This window comes from Mytilus trossulus, chromosome 10 (assembly GCF_036588685.1).
Source record: "Mytilus trossulus isolate FHL-02 chromosome 10, PNRI_Mtr1.1.1.hap1, whole genome shotgun sequence".
NCBI lineage: Eukaryota > Metazoa > Mollusca > Bivalvia > Mytilida > Mytilidae > Mytilus > Mytilus trossulus.
In genome coordinates this window covers 41321849-41328130 of record NC_086382.1, presented here as the reverse complement: position 1 = coordinate 41328130, position 6282 = coordinate 41321849, and positions in this window count along the sequence as shown.

Genomic DNA, 6282 nt, shown 5'->3' with positions numbered 1-6282 from the left:
TGATATGTAAGATTTTTTTTGGTTTTTGACTAATCCTTGTATTATATTCTTGTATTTATATTTAGCGAATTCACACAAAAAAGAATAATACTTAAATTGATTGTAAGTCAACAACAATTCAGTAAAATCAAGTTTAGTCGTAATATTTTTGTGAAGTGCAGACCTGATCAGGATTAAAAGGGTGAGAGAATAAATCAAGACATTAGGACCTCATCTGGGATTATCCTTACTTATCATATTCTATTTAAATGTCAAGACTAGTCGTGATCGGATTAACGAAAGTGCTTTTCTTTGTTAATTCCCTCATGAAAGGAGTAATGATCAAATAGTCATGTACTTCTTGTTTGATTATATAACAGATTAGAATTTGTGAAATTGATTTTTTCATTTTTAAATAATTATATCTTGTCTGAACGGACGTTTTTTTATAAATACTGTGGTAAAATCCTCCTTGTTACGCCAAGTTGACTTAACATTTAGCTTAACCTGGAATCCTGATAAAATATTGACTGTTTTGCAACCTTAATGTCAAATATATTCAAACCGGAAGTCAGCTTAAGGTATTGAGAATATTCCATATCATCATCTCAGATTTGACATTAAACTCAAACGAAATATGATAAAATTGAGAATGGAAATGCGGAATGTGTCAAAGTGACAACAAACCGTCCATAGAGCAGACAACAGCAGAAGGCCACCAATGGGTCTTCAATATAGCGAGAAACTCCCGCACCTGGAGGTGTTCTTCAGCTGGCCCGTAAACAAATATGTATGCTAGTTCTGACTAGTCTGCTTTTAAAGTACATATATAGTTGCATAAATCCCCTTGCAGGAAGAACATACTATTAGTTTGTTTTCATATAAAAATGACACTATTTTCACCTATTAAAACTGTCAACCGTCTTCAAAAATAGTTTCTCAAATTTACAACACAAATTCAACTAAAAACTTGTGGTGCTCTCATGTGCTGTGGAAGGGTAAGCTGATCATGCTCAAAATGCGGCAATCGTTATGTGGCACCCAGTAAGATCTGAAAATTATTCAAATAACAAATGAGTTCTCCAAATTAATGCTTAAAATGATTTAACATTTTTGAACTCGAAGTGAACTTTGCCATTATCTAATGAAAAATGTGGATTATTGGTGTGATACGACACATGTTGTAAAATGCCTCAATAGTTAGGTGTACTTAAATCTTTACACTTCTATGTACATCTTTATCAAATTTCTATCGATGATATTTTATATTTTGTGACGTAAGTTAAAAAAAATATATGATCTTACCAAATGAACTTGAATTAAGCATATCTTTCTCAACTATGTTTGCTCACATATAAAGATGTATTTATTTTCTACACTCCCCCCTTTATTTTTACAGGCAATGTGTAAGCATCTGCTAGTTGGGATGTTTTAACAGGGTGTAAAGGATATGAGAATTATGTAAATAATTACATCAAGCGAAGAAATGATTTGCATAAGTAACTCAATTATATAACTTATTGTACATATTATATTAAAAGATACTGTTCGCTGTATATAAATGTCAGGTGTGTATTTGTCTTGTCAAACATACTATTTGCGCTTCGAAATCGATTCTTTTTAATTTGATCAAAAGTTTTATTATGTCGTTCACGTTTCTATGTACGTGATCTTCAGAATAACAATTCGCTCATTATCTTTTTTCACGTTTTTAAATATTTATAAAAATGAACAGCTTTACCAAGGTGTCACTCCGATACAATTAACATATTGATTCTAATAAATAAACCAAGCCGTTTAATTCCTATATGTATATGATTGTTCTTTTGTATTGTATCGTCTGTTTGGTTGCAGTAAATATTTTATTGGTTAAATTGGAAGTTCAATGAAGAATTCAAATTTTGAAATATGACGTGACGTGCCTTGTGAAATATTAATACAGACCGAAAAGCGAGCACGAAAAGTTTTGCTGTTGTTATTGTATTCAGTTTTATTAGGTTGAAAAAAAAGTCCTTGGTTCGCGTGCAACAGGGAATCTTTATCAATATAAAAAGCAGTATTACCGCCATGAGAATAATCAGGTGTTGGATTATAGAATATTACAATGAATAATTTATTGCAAAACTGAAGAGAAGAAAGTACACAGACAAAAGGCAGTTGCTGCGTTTTAAATAATGTTATTTAAAGCAGTTCGAAAAATTACAAAGTAATTAATCATACGCATCGAAGAAAAAATGAATTCTTAATTTGCTAGCTATCGCGGATGAATTATCGAGTAATACATATTACATATTTGGATCATAACATGAATCCTAGGATTATATTTCTGTTTGATGCTATGCATCAGGGTTAGTTTCTCCGAAGGGGTAGTATTTCCTAGTGAATTATGAGTTTTAAGTTTTAACAAAGTAATTTGACGTACATATTGATTATCTACGTTTGTCATTTTCTTTATACTGAACTCTTGAAACAGACAGTTATAATAATTTTATACAGATAATAGTAGAGGACTGTTTATTGCACCTGAGATACCGGTGAGATATACAAACATTTCTTCAATTAGATCTATATACTTACAACGTGAAACAAACATATCAGTTTGACGTGTAATATACAAGCTTTTAATTACCTTTTGATCGAGAAAAATCGTTAGTACAACAATCAGTGTGGAAAATTGTCTTGTTGAAAACTTTACAAATTAAAAACGTTTCAGTATTTAATGTTGATTGTAACCTTCGTGTCTGTATGAGAAGTATTAAATACTATAGAAGTGATTTGAAATAGAAGAAATTATTGATCATTTCAAATTTAAACGACTTGCGTCTAAGTCATAATTTATTTATTAATCTCAAGGAGAGATATACGTACTAGATGATATATGATCTGCATATAATATTTTTTTCTGTGGTTGTCTATATGCATGAGTGTACGTAAAACTGACAAATTGTGCAATGGCTATTCCTCTTGATAAAGAAGGTACCAGGAGAAAAAACAACAATTCAACGTCTAAATATAAGCTACAAGATAGTGAGCGAAAGCTACCTAGACCCGTTGTATTTTGGAGTGAAAATGAAAGAGATGCTTTTCGTCGGAATAAAGTTGTTCAAACACGCTATTATATGCTTCTTGATGACATTGAGACTCAACAAAGATCATCCGAGAAGAGCATTCGACATGAAGCACATAAATTCCGACAACGGTATAAGGCAGACGTTATATGCTCTAGTGACAATTCGTCATCTGTCGGATTTTCAGATGTTACTAGTTTGACAGAAAGTGTTCCGAAAAAGATTACAAGGGAGAAATCATTTAGTTCTGATTCTGGAAGTGATACTAGTAGTGAACATTGGACTGAAATTCCAAAGAAAGGAGTGATAACTAAAATAAGAAAATCTAATGTAAAATTCTCATTTATGAATGATGTGATACCAGACGATAGTGCAAGTGTCATTGACCAAGTCAAAGCATCAACTGATCTGAGTACTCAACGGAAGCTGCGTAGTCAGTCTGCATCTCAGAGTAGGTCTACGAAAACAAATTTTTCGTCTGGAAGAAGCAAAAGTGCTGTTTCAAAAACAGGGATTTACTCTGCAAGAGGAGATAATCAGATGTGTTCTAGTAAAACTAAAACAGTTGTGAATCCTAGAGAAAATACAGAAGAAATTTCAAAGTATAACAAACAAACTAAAAAACCGAACTCTATCTTTTTTGATAGGTCACAAGCGGCTTATCAGTTGAGAAAGGAATTGCAAAAACTTGCAAAGAACAGAAAGAATGGTGTTGTAAAAGTAGCGTACACAATGGAGGATGCAATTCGTGACGAAAAAGATAAACTTACAGCAAGTAGTAAAAAGGTAGCAGATTATATTCAGAAATTAGAAATCGATAATAAAAACATGAAAATTAATGAATGGACATCGAAAACTATAGAACCAGTCATCTCTTAATTCTAACATAATGTTGATTACATTCATATATACCAATTTTATATGTCACAAGTTTTATAAGTGTGTCTTTGTTTCAGCTTTGCACGCTTTTTAAAATTGTTTTGATTAAAAAATAATTTGTTCAAATGTATTATGTTTAATTTTAATAAGAATTAACACATTGCATATGTGGTACTAGCTATGGCCAAAGACAGCTAACCATCGAAATATGTGTGTCGACTACAATTATGACAATATTCGTTTTATAATATATATCTTTCGCTTTAAAGTTGCCTAATCAACTGCAATTTATATTTTTCACGACAGTTTAATGCATTTTGTACATTTATTTCAAATAAGAAAACATTAGAATGAATTTATTAGCTAACATGTCTCAAAGAAGTATGGAACTTGGACGAATTTTACAACTAGAAAGACATTTTACAATTCATCGAATATATCTTTTGTTGTAAAAAACCTTACGTCATTATATTTCGAAAGGTTAAACTTGATGATGACATGGATTAGAAAGTAAAAAAAGATTTAAACGCTTTATTAAATCATACCATATTATTATGTAAAGTAATTACTTATATTAATGATGTAATTATGTTTTGTATAAAGAAACCAGAAAGAGCTCATATTTCTTAGGGGCAGCAATTGGATGCGGGAAAACGAGGTATTCATTTTATACGTTTCTTTATTTCCAATGCCCACGTTTGATTTTTGAGTAGAATAATATTCCATGTTAAATTCATCAGATGTAATCAGTACAATCCCAACCGCGTCTTTTAGATGAACGCATTCAATACAGTTGTTTGTCGACTGCCTGTACAAAAAATGTCTCGCGTCTTTGTTTTAGAGTTAGCCAATCAACAGTTATTGCAGTTAAAAACAAATTCTAAGATAAAAAAATGTTTCATTTTCGAAAACATTTTCTAGTTTTACATTTGTGGAACTGTCTCACTAAAAAAATCTCCACCAATGATATTCGATACAAAGATATTGATATGACAAAAACAAATGTATTAACCAATCAGCTTTTTGAATATGACTACTGCTCAGACACCAAGCATTGCAAACTACAAACAATGTATGTACCATGAACATGACAGAATGGTTCTAATTTAGCTACAAAAAATCTGCCAATGAATTGTGGAAAGAAATGGAAAATTATTCCGATTAAAAAAAAATTCACTGTCCAAGAAATAATTCTTATAAAACATCTTCCCAACACAACGGGTAAGACTATCTTACCCGTCCGGGGCACACGAGATAACCTGGCAGTTCTAAGTGGGGTTCGTGTTGTTCAGTATTGAGCTACCTGTATATGATAGTATTTTGTGAACTGTTGTTTATCTTTGGTCGTGTTTTGCCATAGTGTCAGTTTGTTTTTGACTTGTGAGTTTGGAAGTCCCTTTTGTATCTTTCTACTTTTAGACGGACCAGAAAATATACTTTTGGTCTTTCATTGCATGTCGGGTTGGTGGTGTCTAGTTGACGTTTATCCAAATATCTCGTTTTCTGTAAATACGATTTTTTTCGTGAAATGAATTGAGCTTTTGAATTTATTCGTTTGGTTTTTCCCCCCGTTTAATTCGACATAGGGATATTGCCAAGCAACAATAGATGCACCATACGATCATCCCTAATAAATAACATTGTAATTTATTCTAACATGAACCATTCTAGTATCTTAAGTGTTCTTTATTACACATTTTATCTCTGTAATTGGTATTTGAGATTAGTGTTTAAACAGATTTTCAATAATCATTTTGATACTGTGGTATGTACACTGTCTGATAATAAGTACTTATAAGTTGACAGGGTTCAAAAGGGTTCTTTTTGTATACATGCATGGTTTTTTTTTTTTTTTTGATCAAGGACAAAGTACATACCGAAACTGTCAAAAGTATTTTTCTGGAATCTCACAACGAAGAACTTAATATCTTTATTTTTGCTCAAGATTATCTTTGTTATCGTAATCAAACCATGCATTTTCAGAACGTCTTATATATACATGTACGTATCAGTTATTTGACAATATTGTAACTTTGTAGGGACAAAATTTCAAAACTTTTTACTTTATGTATGATCAACCATTTATCCTTTAAAGACGATTGTATTGTCTCGAAGGAAAGGTACTTTTAAAGATGAAGCATTGATTATAATCGCAATACAAGTAATTGTTCGCGTTAAATGTTGTTTACATACATGGTAATAGCTTTATTATTGTGACCAGTAGAACTTTGGCAGTCCCTTTTATTAGCGTGACATGTGATATTTTGAATGTAAACATTTTGATATTTAAATGACTAGGCTATAATGAATTTCGTTTTACAATTTCATTTTGTTGACAAAGTAAAACAGGAGTCAA